The sequence below is a fragment of the Chamaea fasciata genome, unplaced genomic scaffold, assembly GCF_029207755.1.
Source record: "Chamaea fasciata isolate MVZ Bird 193981 ecotype frontalis unplaced genomic scaffold, bChaFas1.0.hap1 SCAF_5, whole genome shotgun sequence".
Taxonomy (NCBI): Eukaryota; Metazoa; Chordata; class Aves; order Passeriformes; family Sylviidae; genus Chamaea; species Chamaea fasciata.
Window position 1 is genome coordinate 70,612,770 of NW_027094090.1, and position 21,787 is coordinate 70,634,556.

The 21,787-nt window shown below is 40.1% G+C and overlaps 1 protein-coding gene across 11 annotated transcripts in view; it reads right to left on the reverse strand.

Annotated features, from left to right (window-relative positions):
- Positions 1–21,787, reverse strand: part of SOX5 (SRY-box transcription factor 5) — a 455,968-nt gene that overhangs the window by 263,336 nt on the left and 170,845 nt on the right. Inside the window, exon 1 of one of the 11 annotated variants that reach the window (XM_066184392.1) lies at positions 15,668–15,733. The exons of the other annotated variants lie outside the window; for them this stretch is intronic. The gene's annotated coding sequence lies outside the window, so the exon portion shown is untranslated. Of the gene's footprint in view, positions 1–15,667; positions 15,734–21,787 lie in introns of those variants that run through there. 11 annotated transcript variants of the gene reach the window in all.

The following is a 21,787-nucleotide window of genomic DNA, read 5'->3' on the forward strand; positions in this document are numbered from 1 at the left end:
AATAGGAAAAACGGGAGACCATCCTGAACAGACAACTTTAAGAACCATAAGGCAAATATTCCTTTAGAAAGGCTGCAGTGGCGGGCACAGCAGCACCACTGCAAAAAGAGGTCTACTTAAAAAAAAAAAGCTTTGGAAGCTGTGGAGTGGGGTAGAAAGGAGAAAAACCCTGAAAGGAATATCCTTCCTTCCAAGAAAACTGGGAGATGCCATTCACCCTTCCATAGGTGCTCTGTCTACCTTCTGTGCCCACCGAGCTCCACAAAGCCCCAGCTGTACAAACCAACCCTGTCAAAGGACACAGCTCAGGGCTGGATAAAACAGGGAGGGGTGGCTAACATGCTGACCACTGACTGAGCTTGCAAGGATAAAGAAGCCTTGATGGAGAGAAGCAATCATCCATTGTGTTTGTTTATTTTACCTCCTCCACCACATACTGGAACCTTTTTTGTTTTTTCCATTACCAAAACCATCCCCCACTGAGAGGCCTTTGTGATCTAAAAGGGGCAGAGCCCCTCTTTCTTAACACTGGCAAATTTATGTAGGAAGATTCATTCAAACACACCTTCAAATAAACATTTAACTCTACCCCTACATCACACTCTTCACACACTTCCTTCCAAAAAACCACCCAGACTTAAAAATCACCATTAAAATGCTCTTGCCTGCAACAGCTTTTACTGAGACGTATTAAAACAATTTAGCAGTCTAAGGACCACGTTGCCATGAAAGTCCATCTTCAGATGAGAGCAAGAGTCTTCTGAAAAAAAATAAATACACATTACAGTAAAGTAAACCTGGCTGTTATTGCCATAACAAGTGGTATAATAGCTTTCTTGAAAAGACTTCTATCAAAAACCCTCTCCCTGCTGGGGATACACTTAATTGTATTATAAGTGAATCTGAATCCAGATGTTCACATCTAAAACGTATGTCACAAGTCTCATGAGGAAAATGACCACTGCATGGGAAATGAGGCATTCCAAAGGCACCACTGGCCCTCAAGAGAAGGAGGACTTTTGGATTCCCTCAGGCAGAAGAGGTGAAGGTGCTGAGCATCTCAGAAAATTAACTTATTTCTTAAACAAAAATGAACAACAAACTTCCTTACTTCCCACTTCTTTCTTTTTTTTTCCTCTACTCTCCCCACACACACACCACTTTTTGTTTTTCCGACATGAGTTACATGGATTTGGCAGTGAGAACAGCTCAGGCATGTAAAAATGCAGTCCATGGGCAACAGAAAACCTTTTGAATGTATCTGAAGGCAACACTAGAAAGAAAAACTTCTATTCTTGGAAGATGCCTAGTCACTCTGTGGCATGCCTGCTGCAGCTAAAGTAATTGATCGGGAATAATTACAGCCACAATAAAGGGAGAAAAATCATGGATTCCTTAGCACCATATATTAACAAACACTCCTGTATCATGGATAAATGATAAATTTTCAAGGTTAACAGCCACAATTGGATATAAAACACAACAAGAAAGGTCCACTACCCTGTTCTTTATTTGAAAAAGGTAGCAAACAGCTTTTGATTTGGGTAAGTGGTCACCTGGCAAGTTCTAGAGCTGTTGAATGAAACCTAGGAGAAAAGATTGACTGCAATACATCAGAGAAATTTATTTCTGAAGTATAGCAATGGCCTTTGGCACTGATGATTGCCAAAGAAGCACAAACACTGAAACTATGACCAGATTGATTACTCCTGAATGCCTTCTCTGCCTCAGGATGGACTATGAAACCAGGATCAACATTAAGAATTCAGAAGACTGAAACGTCTCATGTGATCCCATATAATTTATTGAACCTTTCTGGCTCCCAGTTTTTCTATTTTTACATAAGAGGTAGGAATGTTTAACTGCCTTTATAAAATGCCCAGCAAGCTCAGAATTCCCTTTCTTAAAAGGAAACATTCTATTGATAATTGCTGTTTGCATTACTTACTTTTATCATTAATTTACCCAGTGGGTTTGTGTGCACTGACACTTAAGTGATGACAAAAATTAAGTTCTCCCATCAGCTACTGCATTTTGCAACTGCAAAACTAAGTTTCACAGAATCACAGAATATTCTGAGTGGGAAGGGACCCACAAGGTTCATTGAGTCCAACTCTTAAGGAAGTTCCTACGTGGAGTCCTGCCAATAGACCATAATAATGCTGGGGGTTTTTTTTAACCTAATGATTATATTTACATTAAAATCTACTCAAACCTCTTCTCTGGACAGTGATAATGAAAACAAAACAACCCAATAACAACAACAACAAAATCTCCCCCCAAAGAAACCCAACCAAGCAACCAAAAAAAAGAGAAAACAAAACCCCAAAAAACCAAACCAAAACAAAACCCCCAAAAAATCCCACAGCCTAAATAAACAAAAATCCCTAAACCCAGCATTCAGCAAGAGAATGCCACTGCATCCTTTTTGCCGCTATCCAGTTTCACTGGCTGACATTTTTAACAGTCTGTAAACCCCTTCCTTGCAAAAGAGCTCATCAGATGTGCAAAGATTTTTACCTTTCTACTCTATTCTCTCTCACCCTCCATCCCCATACTTGCTTTACAGGGGATGATCAGAAAGTGCTGCTCTTACCAAGCCTTCACATCCCTAGGCTGCTGACTTCACTCCCCCTCCTTCCCACCTGACACGGCATGAGTATAAAGCACAAACCAGATTTTAAAAGATATTAAAGTGCCAAAAACTTTAGTCTGCCTTGCTGTTAAGAGAGTTTCAAATATGCTTCAAATATTAAGATTCCTACAGACCTCTGAGAATCTGACTGGGAGCCCACCTATGTCTCCAAGTACCTTCACAACTCTATAAACCTCATCTTACTCCTCTTCTTTCTTGTACACAATTTATCAGCGAACATTCTATACCTGCACTACCCTTTTCATCATCCTTAAAAGCACTTACAAACACTAATTACTCTTCACATATCCCTTCTCCTGTGAAGTAAGTAAGGATTAATATCCCCTCTGAAGTAAATACAGATTACTAACTCCTTTTTCCAGTCTGAGGATATACAGAAGGGGATCTTCAAGTGGTCTGCACACCACAAAGTAAAGAGGAACTACTGAAGCACAGACTAAGATATAGTTCTCCATCTTGTGCTCAGACTGTGAGAATCTAAATCTCACCCATCTATTTGCAAATGATACTCTTAGCCCAATTGTTCCTCTCTGCTGGCTGATGATCAAATATTTAATGCATGCCATAAAATGAAAATATGAACTCTACAGCAGTGCCTCTTATTTGTCATGCCCCATTACTTAGACAGGGTGGTAACGTGCTCACGTGACAGTTTTCAATTTTATTATAGTCTCTATTTGCTCACTCACTTAAGATGTTTAAAGAAGAGTTGTATGGATTATCAGGCAGTCTGAAAAGTTCAGTTCAGAGCTCTTCAAACATATTCATTTTCATCTTATTAACACAAGTAAAGTAAAAGCCTTAGGCAGGTAATTTACCATCCAGTTTATCCAAAGGGACTTCTAAAGGAAAAGTCAACCTTTGTAAATTGTTGGTGATAATCTCCAAATTGATCATTAATTATCAGCTGCTGCTAAGCGTTTCTTCCATCAGCGGCACTGTGAAAATAATGTATTTCTCAGAAAATCTACCATTGTTGTCACTGCCACCTGTGTAATCAGCCCTCATTAATCCCAGCAAAGTTCCAGGGAAGGTGGCTGCCTTGCTCAGTGAATTCTGTCCAGCCACTGCATCTTCCAGGCAGCTTAAAAATTACTTATCCACTAAAAGGAAGGCATTTGTTTTTAATGTTATATTTTATATTCTATACCTTCCTATGTATAGTAGCAGCTACAATGAATTTAAACCCATTCAACTGTGCATAATAAAGAGCACATTGTTTTGTACTGCCAAACTCAAGCTGACATACACAAACTTCAGCTTTCCCTTTGCAGTTTTATGATTTTCTTCTACTGCAAGTCAATGCTTACAATCTAACAGTAAAAATTTGAAAAGGCCATTCCAGACTTTTGTTTGTGAAAATGAACACTGGAAGAGACCAAGTGTTCAACCTTTCAGGTCCTCATCACACAGAATCAGAGCAGGACCTTTTTGTACAGGAGTTTGCATGTCAAAATCCAATTCAGCCTTCATGCAAATATTCTGACAACTGCTCTCCAGAACTGCTGAGTATATACACCAAACGGAGTTCTCAGAATTTTGGGAAATACCGTGACCAATGTATAACACCTGACATTCTCACAGTTCCTACTTTTATCCCCTTTAATGGATAGTCACAGCTAACTTTCCTGCAGCAGCCACGGATGTCATACACCTCTCACCTAAAGTGTGACCAAACACACCTGACAAACCCTACTTTAAAAAACAACCAGGATCCCAAACAGGACCGCAATAAACTACAAGTCTGACAATCGTGTGTTGTAGATACACTACATATCCTAGATAAAGGGAAGCAAAGAATTAGTATTAGAGGGAAGATACAGGCAGCTAATGACATTTTTTAGAAATACAGTATCTGGAAACAGTATCCAGAAAAGGCTGTGTGGTTACAAAGCACATTGGTTTACTTTAGCTTCAAGGCGGTCTACAGGTAAAAACACCCTAAAACAGGAGAAATGCCACCACCATGGCTTGTAGGTGTAACACAGCAGCAGCTGAAGCCTTTTACACCTGAGAATGGCAGTTCCAGCAGCACTGCAATGTATTTCTCTGGTTTTATGCAAACTGAAATGCAGGCTAATTCTACAGCTGTGCAACCACATCATCTTGAAAACACACACACACACAACACAGAGCAAAAGAGTTTTGTTCACTTTTAAAAGGACTGACTGCTCACTGGGTTCACGACCTCTGTCCATTGGCAACAACTCCACACGAAGTGCTGGTAATTCCAAAGGCAATGGGATTACAGTCATAAAGATGGAAAGACTTGTGCGTTTCAGCACCACAGCTGAAAGACGAACCAGCCCTTAAAGACAGTTTTGCTCGGATGTTCTCAAATTCAAATAATTTAGGTTTACAGTTGCAGCACACGAGCTTTTAAATAATATATATGAAATTTCTAGTTCAAAGGGCAGGAAGCCTGAAACGGAATAGAACCTTACAGAGAGATGAGACACAAACCTGCTAAAAAAGAAGGCAACAGACTTGTATTTTTATCAGTGAGATGGTGCCAGTGAATGGGCTGCTGCTCTTGCAGGAGCTCGAGCTATAAATACTTTATTCTTGAGCAAAAAACCAAAGGAATTCATCCAAACTGTTATGGTGTGCTTGTGTTTTGGACAGGGGCAATGTCAAATGGCACCACCTCACTAAACAGTCCTGAGCACTGGATACACTGAGAGTGAGAGAACTGCCTGACTGTCAAATCCTGGGTTAAACTTCTAGGACTGCAAATAAAAAACAAACCCACACTCACAAGTGCAAGTAAAACATGGTTTAGGGAGAGAAAATAAATGTGATTTCTAGATAATTCTTTTCAGGAGAACTACAGCAAGACTCTCAATGTATGCTTAATATGGGAAACAAGATTTGTCATCAGTAAACAATTTAATAATCCAGTTACATGAGCAGTAACAATTCCTGGGCTGGTAATGAACAATATGATATCAAAGTTGTCATCTCTTAAACAGAATCTTGGTTGATTTTCTGTACATGAGTAGTCCTGATTAATTCAATTGTGCCCTCAGTGTGTTTAGTGCCTGTCTAGATACGGGAGAAGAGAGTCTTGCAAAGGTCTCTCTGAGGATTGAGTGAGTTTTGAAATTCTAACTTGGGCCACGTTATATGAAATAGAATCCAGCTTACTTGCCAGGAAGCAATAAAAGAGAACTCAGTGAGCCTGCTCATGTGAATACATCTCAGCAGAATCAGGGCCCACTCGAGCCACAAGGGAGGAGAAACTTAAATAAAGCATTTCAGTATAACCATTCTTTCAGCAGTTCTTAGCCTGTATTAGTAGCTAACATCTGAGGAAAGGAAAGGTTTGCTGCTTGGCAATAGTGTGGTGTTAATGTAACACAATCTGTTAAATGAAAAAGCAAAATTAATTCCAATTTGGTGTCTTCACATTTCACACTCCAGAGACTCTCATGGACTGAATGAAAGACAAGAAGGGGAAGAGAAAATTTAGTGATTTTTTTCAAATATTAATTGTCTATTTCTTTGCATTTCACCTAATTAAGTCAAGAGGCAATCTGAGGAGAAAATAAGAAAGGTCTCTTATTTTTGTAGGTATTTCTCACCATGTGGCCTAAGAAACGTCTGCCTCTGTCCATCTTTCAATGCCTACTCCCCCTCTTCCCCTTGTCCTCTCCACAATTTAAATGTTTAGCTTTACTTCATCCTCACAGCAAGGAATGGATTAAGCAGAATTACTTACTGCCATGCCAATTAGGGATGAATTAATTACAATTTTGCCTCCTGTCCCTCTAAGGTTGCAAGTTTGCCTACCAAGCCCAACCTGAATGCAGTGAAGTGAAGAGCTGCAAACACTCAGGAGCCTGTAGAAACCAGTTTTTGCTCCTGGCCTGTTCAAGCCTCTCACCTCACTGGGGTGACTTAGGCAAAAGCACAGCTGACCTGCTGAACCCCTCGGTACTTCAACTCCCAGGACTGTAAAGGGGGGCAGGAGTAATACCTATTTTTCAGTGGCACTGTGCAAGTTAATCCCTTAATATTTGTAAAGCACCTTGAGGCCAAAGCACACGGGGCACAACAGAAACACAAAGCATTACCATCATCATCATCATCAACTGGGGCATGTTCCAATCAGGCTGTTCCTAGTGAAGCCTCCCTGCACTTTCACTCAGGACATTTTTGGATTCTGGGGTTACATGCATGCGCTGTCCAAACCAAAAAACTGAAGAGCTACACAAGACTTTTTCTTCCTCAGCAGCCCATTTTTTCCTTATTTATTTTTTTTCTGAAAAAAAAAAAAATATACTTTGCCATACCACCCACCAACCACATTCACTTCAAGGCTAATTATACTTTGAAAGACAACCAGCATAAAGATGATTATAACTTACAGAGTCAAGGGAGGGCCTAGTCAAATAAACAGGATAATTTCCCTTGGTCTCTCACTTTTTTCCACTTGGTGATGAATCTCAAAACCTGTATAGCCATATGCCTTAAAAAGACTAAAACAATCTTTGTTTCCCTTTTCTCCTTCTTTTTTGCTACCCCTGTATACTTCCAGCAGCACCACCTATAAATTGCCAACCAAACCTTTCCCCCCCTTTTGTTACAGAACAAAATGAAGCAATTCTGAATGACCCATTGCCACGACTTAAAAAACGCCAAAAGAATTAAAAATAATCCAAGAACAAGAGCCAAGGGCCCAGTACCATGGGGCCCTTCCATTTAAAATTCAAAATGAAAGCAGGTAGCTGTATCTCTCATACAAGTTCACCCATGTAAGCAGTCCCATCCCATCCCTACTTCCCTCCTGTGTCCATTCCTTCTTCTGTTCCCTTTTCACTCCCCAACAGGACCATGGATGTTCCAAGGACAAGCATTTCATAGCTCAAGGCCAGGCTGGATGCAACCCTGAGCAAGCAGATCTAGCAGGTGGCATCCCTGTCTTTCAAAGTGGGGTTGGAAGATGATCTTTTAGGTCCCTTCCAACCCAAACCCTTCTGTGATTCTGTGATACTAAGGCCAAATGACCCCAAAGAGTTAAAAGCTCCTTTTGACTTCAGCACCTTCTGAAGCACAGGAGAAGGATGCCTAACCCTGCCAAGATCACAGCCTTTCCAGCTGCCACTGATTCCAACAGAAACTCTGGGCATTTTATTTTGAGCTTTACAACATCAGGAAAATAAGTTACTAACACCTCCTTTTTGATTATTCTGTGGTGATTTTCTACAGACCCACACCTTGTCAGTCTTGCTCTGCTTTGCTAGTCTGGTATTACCTATGACATTATAAAAGGACATTCTTGTACAAACAGAACATGAGCCCAAATATCACTTTCTTCACAGAATAAATGTAGTGCTGCACATTTGGTCAAATCACTATATAAGGTGGTAAAGGAGGCACCCAGAAAAAGTACCCCACAGACTTGATTATAACATATTTAGGGATTTTTTTGACATAATTGTTCTGAGATTGTGGTTTCTTAACATACCAAAAAGTGCCACTATTTAGCTGAAGGAAAATATTTTAGTTCAGTTCTCTGCTGTTATTTATTCTAGTCTATTTTTCACATCTATATGGCTTGTATCATTATTGACACAGCTATATGAGTAATAACATGTATCATGCCTCTTTCTGTACACAATTCATATAGAGAAGAATAGGGTAGTTCAGCCAAATGACTAATTATTAAGGGTATATTTTCAAAAAACAGAAATCAATTGCACATCACAGTCACTGGCTGCGGTCATTCATTATATCTCTGCTGTAGATCCTGCTCAGCTTTATAGGAGACATGTCATTAACCAAGAAGCAGTAAGAAAGTATTGTATAAGTTCTAGCTCTCTGAATGATAAATATGTCAGTGTTTTGCAATGTGCAATAAAAAAAGATGAAAAAAAGCCACACACAAAAAAAAAAAAAAAAAAAGGAAGATGGAGCAAGTACCAGTGCTGGTTTGCTGGTTCAGTGACATACTGTTCCAATGCACCTCTTTTGGCACCTATTCCTCACACAAACAGGCAACACCTATCTGAAGTACCTACGGAGCACTCATAACTAAACATTTAGAGATTCTGACTTGATCATCTGAACACCATAGAAGACGCCAAATGCAGAAAAAGTGGAGTTTTAGAACTATAATACTCACACACACCTAGCAGGCATATAAAACTGTCAAAGTAGGATAACAAGTAATTTTATACACCTAGGATGTTCAAGTACCCTGGCCATAACGTGTTGCTTTAATTGTATACCCTTAGTAAACTTAAAAAAAAAAAAAAAAAAAAAAAAAAAAAAAAAAATTTAAAAAAAAATATCCATAAGCAGTCCAAGTTTTCAGTCTTAGTAATGTCCATTGCCTAAAATCATGCAGGAAACAAAAACAGGTTGTGTAAACAAAGAGGGGGGGGAAAATCAAAAATAATTTCAAACCTCCCAGTCACCCTAGCTGGGAAACACAGGAGTCCAGCCTGTCCAGTTGGAGTGTGTGAAGCGACAGCACGAATCTCTTCCTGTTTACTTTTCTGAGTGCCCTACCTCGAGACTAGATGCTGAGAGGAATGAGTCTGTGGCCCTCTTGCTTCCATCTATCTAGACATCCTTCAATGGCTACACTGTATAACTTGTTAGGTGTTAACCATGTCCCATTCCTTACTCTACAACAGCAGCAGTTTTCTTTTTATCTTTTAGGTAATATCACCCATATTTCACAGGACAAAATAAAAATATGCATTCTAATTTGGATTATTAGCCATGTAAAAGTGCATCCTGCTACCAACTGAATTAACATGTAATAGGGATACTAAAAAAACCTGAACAACCCCACACCAAAAGAAACACAAACAATAACAAAAAAAACCCCAAAACTATACTAAAATGGCCCAAAATCTATTCTTTAACTGATGCCATGTACACCCATTTCAGTGTTTCACAATTGCTTGTTCATTCCTGAAACATGAAATCATTCCAAGGGGACTCCAAGCTATGCTGTATTTTCCATGTTTCACTTCAATAAAATATTACAAATACGTTACCATGTAGTTGGGATTTTTTTCCGCAATCATCATAACAAACCAATGTTTTCATAATATCACCACAAACCACATCTATTACCTCATACAAGAGCACAATGTTTTGGCAAATGCAGCTGCAAATAGTAGGAACAACCTCACCATCATCTTCCAAAATAGTTCTTTGAACACAATTCCAAAAAACAGTAGCGACAAAAGCCCTGCCACTTCATTCCTTCCCTCCACCCCCATGATGGATGAGAAGACAGCACTGAAACAAGCACTGCCCTCTCCTATCACTGTGTTATTAAGAGGCTCTGGATCACAGTCATCCACAGCTAAATCACACTGAAGTCAACAGAAAACATTCCAGAACCTGTAGAAACTGCATACCTGAACACTCCGGAGTAAGGTTTAAGAAAAACAGGCTGTTTAATCTTCCTGTCTCACATGTCTCAACCAAGTCACGGTGAAGGCTGGGGAAACACCTGAATTATACCAGAAAAGTAAGCAGCACTCCATCTTAATGTGAAAATGACACTGAAAATTACAGCAGAAACATTTGAAGATGAGGTGAAAATTCTTATGCTCGTGGCCTGATGCTTTAGCAAGGACAAAACCTACAAAACTTCAAAGAAATCAAAGTCACTCAAAGCCTAACAGGGCTGGTCTTTATTTATGTGTTCAATCTACTATATTCCTTCCCAGACTTTACCCAAAATGGTTTCAAGCAACTAACTGTTAATAAGGATTAAACCTACTTAACTGAAGTATTTCCAGAGATCACATCACTATCAGGCCTGATTAACAGGTCTTGAAGTCTGCAGCAGCGAGGCTGCACTCCTCATATATTCTAAATATGACTATATATTTGTATTCTGGATTCCTTCTCAGTGAGAACCAGTGCATGCAAAATAAATTCCACAATCCCACATCTTGTATACAAAGGGCATCACACATATCCTGCGACTTTAGCTATTCTCCTGAAATTATCTTAGTCTCACACAATCACACTTCAAGTACCCCATATGTCCACTTTGGTTATCCCTCCTTTGAAAAGCTAATAAATGTAATACTTAGATGCAACTGCATTTCATCTAGAAACAATTATCTGCAGTACTTTGTGCCAGGAAAAAGCATCAATAGGCATCGTTAACAACACTTCCACTTTATTTTCTCCCCTTCTAATGGGCCCAATCCAACACCCAAGAGAAGTCAATGAGAGCCTCACAATTGTTTTCAGTGGGAGCTGGACAGAGCCTCACGATGGCACATGAATGTGAGGTTTGTGCAAGGAGGCCAAGTGACAAGCACAGCCTCTGTTTATTCACACCACGGTATTGCAAAGGGAGAGGAAGAACAAACTTCCCGGGATGTTCCCACTACCCAGAGCTGCTGAAGAGCCAGCAATAAAAGCTTTGGAGGTGGGAGCAAACACTGCTCTATGGACTTACTCAGTCCTTCTTCTGTTTTTTAAATCTGTCCATAAAACTGGACTGACACAGGCACCTGGTGCCTGGTGAAATTAAACGTTTACCTGTTACACTCCCTAAGTGTTTTTAAAATTAAAAAACACAAGACCCACCCGTGGTGCTACACAGAGCCTCCCATTCACCTGGGTTGTTTTCATCTCAAAGGAAAAACAAGTCATCTGCACAACAGTTCCAATGCACTTGTCTTGTTTTATTGAACTCTACCTGACATAGGGTTTAAAAATGGCAAACAATTTATTTCAGGCACTCACTTTGATGTTTCATACAGATAAAAATAAGGAGAGGAAAAAACGAGCTCTCATTTTTCTCCAAAATACCCATGGAAATGGTATATTTCAAAAGAGACTGGATACATGAGCCAAATGATTAAAAAAAGTTTACCAGTACCCCATAACTCTAGAACGACTCACGAGTTATTTGAACTTGCTGGCTCACATGCAATGCTTTCCCAAAAAATTTTTTCATTTCTTTACGAAAATCACGTCCTCCTTCCTACACACACGCTCATCCCTCCCTCCTGCTTTCAGCGCTAAACATAACATCAGAATCTTTGAAAGTACAGATGTTATGTTGTGGGAGACAAGAAATCCTGTTCACTTCTGGTGAGCAACAGAAAGCACTCTGGGAAAGGTTTAGATAGGTAAAAACCAGGTCATATAAGCAGAGGATGGGTTGCATGGCTGCTGTGTGGTCACCTCCTGCACAGGGCAGTGACTGGTTGGGGACACGATGGGAAACCCCATGACCAAAAAGCTGATTGGGTAAAAGGATGTGTGAACAGCAACACTGTAGTGGCAGGCAACCAGTGAGTGCTTGTTTTGGATTAAGTTTAGAGCACAAAAAGGCTTGGTTTGCTGCAATGAATGATCTCCTTCAAAGAAAGAGGTCCATGTGTCTTTGTTCCCCATTGCTACATTACGTAGCCTTTGAAATTTAGGAGAAAACTTTTTTTCTGGGGACTTTCAAATCTGAGTCAATCTAGGGCTTCCTGGAAGCCACAAGTAGCAGGTAATGCTCCAACGGACTTCCAAAGTTCTGCACTGAGACGTGCCTGGCTTCGCTCTCCCTCATACACTGGAGCTACACAGTCAAAGAAACTGGCAGGCTGATACCCCACTGCCATTTGGCACCTCCATACTGGAAACCTCACTTTTATTTGGGATTATGAAAAGACAGGCCACAAAGATAGTAGAAGTCCAACCATTAAAGCCGGTCATTCGCACCCAACTTTAATGCAGGTGGCAACTGTAACCTGATGGTAACACCAAACTCGCTGAAAATCACAGACATACCAAGAGCATCCTCCTCTGAAAACCATCCTCTCTCTCCATCTCAAGCTTTCCACCGGTCAGATGGCTAAGCTTAGTGGGACGGGTGATGGAATGCAGCAGTTTCTTTAAAACCAACACAAAGAGACCAGAAAGAGACAACTAGAATTTTAGTGGTGGAAAAAAAATAAAGAAGAAATAAAAAAGAGAAGAAAAAAACAGAAGGGAGAGGGCAAGAGATTTGCTCATCTCATAGTTAGAGCATAGGCGAAACTTAGCCTTAACAGTGTAAATCAAACTAAACATTTCAGGGGTCTGGCTTAAAAAGCTGCCATTTTAATAAAAAGGGGGACAATCGGAAGGTTGTTTAAAAACTGTAGCTGCATTCTCCTACCCTCTGCCTCCTCCTTTTCCCAACCCTTCCTCCCACACCACCAACTGCCATCTCTAATTTACCTTGCCATACAGTCGCTCCAGAATTCCCTCCCAACCACAGAGGACTGGAGGAATCTACAGAAAATAAACTGACAATAAATACGACTATATTACCTACAGGGAGGAGGGGAAGCAATGAAAATTACCAAATTGTTGACATTGGTCAAAAAAACTTTCCCCTCTAAAATTTCAAAGAACACTACGGCTGAACAGCAAAGGTCGCATTATGAATTCACTCAAACTGTTTTTTTTTTTCACAGAGTTCCTTCTCCCCATCCCTGAATACAGGAGCTTATTCTTGTGCAATCATTAATGCTCCAACGGCAGATAGGCTGCTATTTCCCACTCCTGAAGAAACCCATTTTATGACATGCAACATGAAGAATTGCTTCATTAATCAGATGGTTAAGTAGCTCCAGTAGAGCAGCTGTAGGGAGGCATGGTGACACCGTGGTGGGAGAACTGGCCTCCTTTCCATCTGGATCATCATTTAAAGGGCCTCAAAATTTCCTTAAACTTAACAGGTTTACTGTTTTAATTCCTACCTGGGAGAATAACAGGACTCCTCATAAAAATGTAGAAAGCAAGTGTGACTGCATGTGGGGAGAATCTGAAAGGGAAACAGCTGAGGAAGAGAAAGGATGGGCATAATACAGAGGGCTGCAAATCTATTTTCTTGCTGGGACTGAAAACATTAATACCATTAAGACTTACTTCACACACATTTTTTAAAAGAGTCGGAATTTTGCTGTCCACACATCACGACTCAACTAAAACTATGCAGAAGCTTTTAAGTTTCCAATATTATCATCATTTTATCCATAGAAATCCAACTTTATCTGTCTTTCAGCATCTCGGATCTTCTCCACAAAAAGCCAGATTCCAGCTAATAAAATGTAATAGTTTAAAGCAGCACTTTCTTGAGACCATGTAATGGACAGAAAATGAAATTTTTATAAAATGAGAATGTAAATATCAATCAGTCCTTTTATTCACCCTCCTGATATCTTGGAAGCAAACAATCCAGCCCTACTTATAAATTAGAAGTACATTTACTGAGGAAAGCGTCCAGAAACATTATGAACTGACATAAGCGGCTCTCTAGACACAGCAGCAAGGAACCTTTAGCCCTGTCTGAAGGTGTTAACAATGCAGGACTAATGTGACACGGCACTAAATGGATGGCCAAACACAGAGGCTTTGTTACACACAGGAGGTTGCATTTTTGCCATCTTTCTCCAAACATGCACCTAAGGGAAAATACTATCAAGCCCTTTCAAAGAAGGACTTTCAAAGAAGGAAAGGAAAGAAGAAACTGTTTTGTCCTGCATATTTTAAGGACAATTGCTAACAAAGAGTGAAAGCTTCAGAGATTATTGATTTTTCTTGTACGGTTGATTTTGCTCTGCTTAACTTAAGGGTAAAACATGAACTGGTAAGAGAATCAAATTCCTATGTACCCAAATCTCCTAACTTTCAAAATTCATTTTATATAGCTGTGTAATTCATAAATAGGGTTTTACCAAAGGTTTTAGTCGGTCTCATTAATTCTCAACCTTTAAACAGACGAACTGGATCAAAATGATTGTATTATATTCCTGTAATTTATGGTATCAACTTTACTTTCCACCACTGCACCACTAAAGGAAGACTGTGGTCCTGATTTAAGGCTGTAAATTCCGATCAAATGGGAAAGTGTTAAATTCAGAAGAGCTTTTGGTCCATTAACTTCCATGCTGATTTGACACGCTCCGCAGTGCTTGGGCAACAGACTCTGCCATACAACGTATTCCTAAGCAAACAGTGCTTTGTGTCATAAACCATCTGGGGTGTCAGTTCCAAGGGCCACTCATCTAAGCTCCTCTGATACACTTGGAAATGCTGAGGTGCAGAACAGAAACTTTTCCTCACGACAAAATATCTTTCGCAAGGGTAAGGGGGAGATGCTGCCATCAGAGAAACGACGGAAGACACAAAATTTTGGCTAAGGGTATTGTTCTCATTATTCCACTGAAGAAAACCACTGGACAAACAAGCTTTCTAAAACACTGGGATTTTTCTAAGGTGCCAATGAAAGTGATACCCTTCATAATCTGGACAGTGCTCCCTTTCATATCAGAGCCTATAGCTGCAAAGCTAAGTGCCAAGCAGATGGTTGAAATCTGTTTTGTATAAAAAGTGTGTGCGCACACGCATTTTTTTTAGATGGAGTTCTTTGTATTTATATTCAGGCCTAGGTTCTAGCCATCAAAACACTGGCACTGAAGCAATCATTAGCTGCACTTTAGACAACTGGCAACTAAGGTATTCACGGTTCTCCACAAAATGTTCAGCTAATACCTCCCAAATGTATAACTAAGGCAAAAGATCATCTTCTTAAATTGGTATCAGTGCTTTGGATGGCCTCTCAATAGACTGCACATGTATGTAAAAAGCTATTGTATTTATCTCCTTTTAAAAATAATGCTCTGTTATGCACTAAGTGTTTATAGCAGCTTTTAAAAACACAGGCTTCCACATCAAGTTCTACCCAAATACAACAGCAGAAACTCCATTCATCTTGTTTTCATCTTTCTAAGAAACATAGAGCAGGAAATTCTGTAGGTAAATTTAAGAGAAAGACTTTGTCTTTCTTATCAGATAACCGTTTAGCTTATTTTAAAAGTAAATATAAGACAGGCTCAGCTGCTCTAGAGGAATCAGCTCCAGACAAGATGAACCTGTTCCTGCTACACCGGACAACACATGCACGTCAGTTGCAGGTACCTGGGTCAATTTCAAAGTGGGTTGCTTATTACCACAAACAGCAAAACCAGAAATGCTTACCAGCATGGGGCTCTGCTGTCTGCCTGGGCTTCTCATGGAATCAGTGAACAGGTGACAATAATTTGCCTGGTGACAAATTAACAGAGGTCACACTTTTGAAAACTGGGGTTATCAAACAAATGTATATTTGGAAGAAGGCATTTTTGTGCAGCTTTAGGCCTTGGTGGCCACAACTGGGAATTAGTACCTTAGGAAACACACAGTTTCAAAATAAAGATTGATTTTCCGTGCAGTGCCAAGTCCGCTAAGGTCCAGATGTTAGCTCTGGCATAATTCAGGTACACTTTCAACGTGGGCATTCAGATCACTCTAATCTGCCGGGCATACATGTTGTTTAGGAGAATAAGACAGTTAACCTGTTGTCAAAGCACAGCAACACAGAACTCCCAAAATCCCCAGATTTGGTGAAGCCTGCAGAAATCCCTCCTGACGCTTTAGAAACTCTGCCGACATTGCAACCCACGGAAGTTTGCTGCAGATGAAGGAAAGTCAGGATTCTGACCAGTGATCTCCTCAGGAGTCACTATTTCATGCCATCATGGTGTACTCGGGCGAAGAACACCAGCCTTTTTCACAGAGTTGAGCAGGATGTTAATTAATTAGGCCTACGTCTTTAGGACCTGACACTGAACTCCAGTGCTACTGGGTCCAAACACTCAGAATGAATGGGCACTTTTTTAAAGGATGCCTTGACTGGCCCTATCACAAAACAGGTCTTCGTAAACACACTGCTGAAAAACTACGACTGAAACACTATGGAACTGGCCTGATCATAATCCATTATCTTGAAAGTAATGTCACTCTTAAAAAGCTTATCAAAGAGAATAACTCAACAGCTTAGTCATGATATTCAAAGGCAACAGAGATCAAATCCACCCAGGACTACCTCAGTTTATACCCATTTTCTCAACAGTGTGTAGTAAAGGATGCAACACACAGCCTAGATCCAAAGCTACCTGCACACCTCAGCATTACAGCTCCACTCCTACTGAGCGTGCAGTTGGAAACCAAAAAAAAAAAACAACGCTAAAACAGACCAGAAGAACTTTTAATGTGAATAAGAAAATAATTCCTCCCTTTAAATAACCCTGTGATATTTCCTTCATTTTGGATCTCATATAAAAAAGCAGATGTCAAACATGTGGGTAAGAATCACAATGTATTTTGTGTTCTGCAGCGGGGCTTTTTGCTTTTAGGCTGGCTGGATGCTTTGCTCACTGTGGCTGCCTACATCGCCGCTTGCAGTGGAGTCTGTTCCTCACATCGATACTCTCCATGTGAACTATTTTTTTCCTGGACTCACCTCATGCCTAGTCCTCAGGTTATAAAACATATGACAGGTCTGGCACATGTGGCTGAAGATGTGAACTGTTCTCAGGACCAAAGCTGACCAAAGCAGCACACGCTGTTTCCCAAATTACTGCTTAAACACAGTGGGTTCTGCTTCTGGACTCCAGTTATCCGAACCTGCCTCCAGGTAAGGAGTTGGTTTAGAAGTGCACTCAGATAACTGGAGGGTCAACAGACAGTATCCCCTCCTAGACAACAACGACACAACTGTGGCTGCAAACATTTCTTTAATTTATTTTATTAATTATACTCCATAGTCCCCATTTTACATACTTTAGCAATTTGAATACTATAGTTCATCTTGCTAGAATGAGACCTTTACAAACTATAATTGGACAGAGAGAAGTCTATAATTTGCAGTTCTTAGGACCTCAAGAAGGAAAAGGAAGGTGTCTCGAGGTTAAAAGACGGGACTACTAGTCAGTGTCTCTACTTTTTAAATCCACACACGCAAAAGATTTTGTGACAGCATTCCTCAGTTTACTCATCTATACGTTGGGGCTAATTTTGCTTCTCAATCTAAAAAACACAGAAATCTTCATGATTTGTATATCAACGCTTACCAAATGCTCTGAATTCCTAATCAAAAGGCTTTATAGGAAGTATGAATCTATTATTAATAATATCAGTACTTCTAACAGTAAAGCAACTTCTACATACATGCGTCTGGAAAAAAAACCCAGAGAGAGAACACCCATACACATATATTCCTCAATTTATAAATTGTTAAGCATGGCTTCAGGACTGAAATCTCATTCATGAACCATGCTAGGGATCTCTTACCTACTCCCTGTTTCTGAATTTTCCCCATACAAAGACACATTTATATTACTCTAAGCTCCAAGCACAAAGGCTGCTCTGTGGAATGGAAAGAAACCTTCTTTTTTTGTGTTTGTACAGTGACAAGCATAATGGGGTCCTGATTCAGGATGCTTGCACTCTACAAAAACACACTAAATCAGTGACACTAATACACATGAAGATTATCTATAAAAGAGATGCATGGCATACTTGAGAGTGGCACAGCATTTTCCCTATACTATGCCTGGTATTTCATGCAAATGCCTAATGGGCATTCCCAAGTCACACAATTCCTTTCAGACACTTTAGGCAAGAACAGAAAAAGTGAGCAGAACTTACAAAACACAAGCAAAGGAGGAGAGCCTTCCACTGAGAAATTCTGCCAAATTCTAATCTCAGTTGTTAAAACCAAAATCAGCTCGATGTTCATGGGGTTTTGACAAAGATGAGAACCAGTAGCCTTCTTTAAAACACACCATAAATTCCTACTTCAGTGTCCAAAACCCAGGAGCAAAAAACAAATCAAAGCCTGAACCTGAAGAGAGAAATGTATTTTCCGTGTCCCTGTTATATTCAAATTCAAAAGCCTAGATATTTTTACCAGACATGGAAAAAAAGAACTATTTGGCTTTACTCAGCAACTGCAGAAGGAAACTGTATCAAAAGAATAATGTTGCATGTTCTGTTTTTACTTGATTTCATTTAGCCTTTCAGTTCTATTTCAGTTATGTTTCATTTAGCCTATTTCTTTTTTAAATAATCATCATGTTTTGGTGATTCACATTTCACACCAGCCCAGGAACAAGTCATGTAAATACAACACAGGAAAATGACCCAGTTTGTTAATAGACATGCAAAACGGGTAAGAACATCCTTCCCTCCGCCCTTACCAACCATCACCTTCCCACATATCTCATGTCTATCCAAAAAAGCCTCTGCCCCGGTGAGGCCATGGTATCAAAATTTAGGGATAAAACCCTATGAACAGAAACCTGACTAATTCCTGGGAGAAAACGTTTCCCAGTCTTGTTTTGCCAAGTGAATGTAATGAGGACGCTCAGGGAATTTATCTGGAAACAGAAGATTCTCTGCAGTCTAACACAGCCCTCAGAACTACAGCTCCCTCCCAGCACAAAGCTCTGCTGAAGTGTTTTAGTCCCAGCTCAGGCAGGCCGCTCCTAAAGGTGAGAGGACACCATATGCTTCTTGCCCCTCATTAAGCATTCTCTCTCTGAAATCAAGGAATACTTCCAAATTTATAAAAATGGAGTGCAGAGATGTACTTCGGTCTCTCAGACTGTGGTGTATTTTAGCTTCGTCACACTCTGCTGAAGTGTAATCTCTCCATGCACCCCGGCAGAGAGAAATTCCAAACCCTAGAGGGCAAACACAAACGGGTCTGTGAGGATGGGTGCACACGCTCCTGAGATTTTGGGAGGCTTGCTGTTTTAAACGCCAAAAATTTAGGGGTGAAATATTTTCGTGTCACTTCTGGTTAAAAAAAAAAAAAAAGGAATAACAGCCTTAAAAATTGTTTCGAACCATTAATATTTTCTTTAGTTTCGGTCTTCTGCAGTGTATTGAGCTGTCAATGGTGGGTAAGTCCAGCTCACTGTCAGACACATAAACTTTGGCCATGCCCAACCTCAGTGAAACTTGGGTCAGTTTTCTCATTCCCACATTCTTAAAACAATTAAGCGCAGCACCAAAGAAACTGAGGGGATGACAAACTGTATGGGTTTATCTTTACATGAACTACGTTCCTAGGGTTTTTTTTTTCTCTAGAGCTACAAAGGTCCATGAAGAACACTAGATGTAGACAATGCTCTTAACTACAAAAATAGCACATTGCTCTCCCACAAGTTCCTCAACACTAAAAAGAATTTTGAGTATTCACACAAGAAAATTAAATATCAATTCACTCTGCTAATATTTTTGCCCCCAAATGTAACAGAGTTCTGTTATGACAGAAACAGATGAGTAGTAATAAGACTGTAATACAATCACAAAGAAAATTAGCACTAAGGCAACATTTCATGGTATGTTTAGGTCAAAAAGCACTGAGACATCCACATCCTGGAAAACAAAACCCAAAAAACTTAAGACAGTCTCTATGAACTTGAGAAAACAAAAAACCAGAACTGCATGGCAAAACAAAATAAAATTATTACAGATCTCAAAAAGCATATGCCAAAATGAATTTCAATACTTGGTCTTTTAAAAAACCAGAAGTGTGAAATGGAAATCCAAAATACTAAACATAAATTTAAAAAATAGTAAAATATAAATACAACTTGAGAATTGAAAAATGTTACCTGATTAATCCCACAGTACTTTTAAGGGAAACAAGGTCAATGCCATTTCAAACTTCCAAAGCGAGCCGCAAGCTTTTCCTCATTTTCACTTTACCTCTGAGTTCCACAAGTCAAAAATAAGATCATCATGTTGGAATTACTTTTTTTTCTTTAAATGACGTGACAAAAAGACAAGTTGATGAGACGTGCCAAGCCAGATCAAAACCAGGATGCTGGAAAATGTTTACCAATTTCTTTCAAAACAAACAGCTCCCCCAATACCATGGGAAGCACCTGAACTTCATACTAACACCTGATAATTCCAGCAAACGGAATTCAACATTCCCTTCTTAGTCTGCTTAAAACAATTAAATAAATAAATTTTGCACCTATCCTAGGGAAAAAAAAAACGACAGGCAGCTTCTCTGAATTACTACTGCACACCTCACAATTTCCATTCACTTCTCACATTCTTTTTCAAGTCCCATGGCCCCTGCGAGCAGCGTTCGCTCACTAAAACTCTTCCAGAACCCTGTCTAAATTTGCTGTCTCCCCACAACTACAGCGCACAGAGCTCCACGCTGTCACAAGGACATGTGGGCTCAGGAACAACTTTTGGAGGCTCCTGGCTTCCCAGCTGGCAGAGCAGGGCTTGGTGTGGAGGTGACATGCAGCGTCTCTCAAGCGGAGGCTATGGCGCGTTGGACACCCCGCGGCACCCCTGGTAGCCAGCCTGGACAAGGTCACTTGGAGCAAGGCAGCCCCTCTGGAGGGTGTGGGAGAGCTGAGACAACACCATCACCCTCGGCAAAGGGCGTGGGTGAAAACTCTATGGTTGGTGGTGTTTTGACAACGGGGCTGCGGGAGGAGATGGGAACGGGACAAACGCCGTCATCAAATCCCTGTGACCGCTTGCCCTGGCCAGAGCCACCCAAAGCTCCAGAGAAAAACAGCCCGTTTCAAAAGTTCCACAAGTTCTGGTTTAGGTAACTCAGTACAGTGACGAGGATTTGCTTACTTTGCAGCCTTGTGAGTTTTAACATATTACATATGACATAATTTTACCTTTTGTAGGAAGGAGACTTCACACGTTTTCCACATTTGATAAAAATCCATAGAAACTTTAAGAGGGAAACACTCTTCGCTTTTAAGGATGCTACTTGTTAAACAACAAACTCCTTGCCATCATCAGAGAGGCACTACAGCTATTGATTAATTACTGTGAGCACTTCTTTTCCCTCGACTACAGTAACAGAATTCAGAGGCACTGAATATTTTCAGTGTGTACAGGTAAAACATGACAACACTTTTCCCCTTCCATTTATGAGTTAATTACGCTATAACCAGGCCTGAGCAAGAAATTAATAAAATAAAATAAAATAAAATAAAATAAAATAAAATGGAAAGTCAAGGGGATGCCAAATTGACTTCCGCAACAGTTGTGAAGGCACAGGTATCTCACACAAACATGAAGTTACCCTATATTTCAAGCCTAGTATAAAAAGCGTGCAAAGAAACTGTAACTGTAACTTCGGAGGAGACACTTTTTCCTGTATAAATATTGTTTAAAGTGTATTTTATACACCTACAGATATTTCACTTTGCACAGACACATATTCCTATCCTATCAGGGAGCTTCATGTTTAAGTAACTCAAGCAGATACTCTGTGCCTCC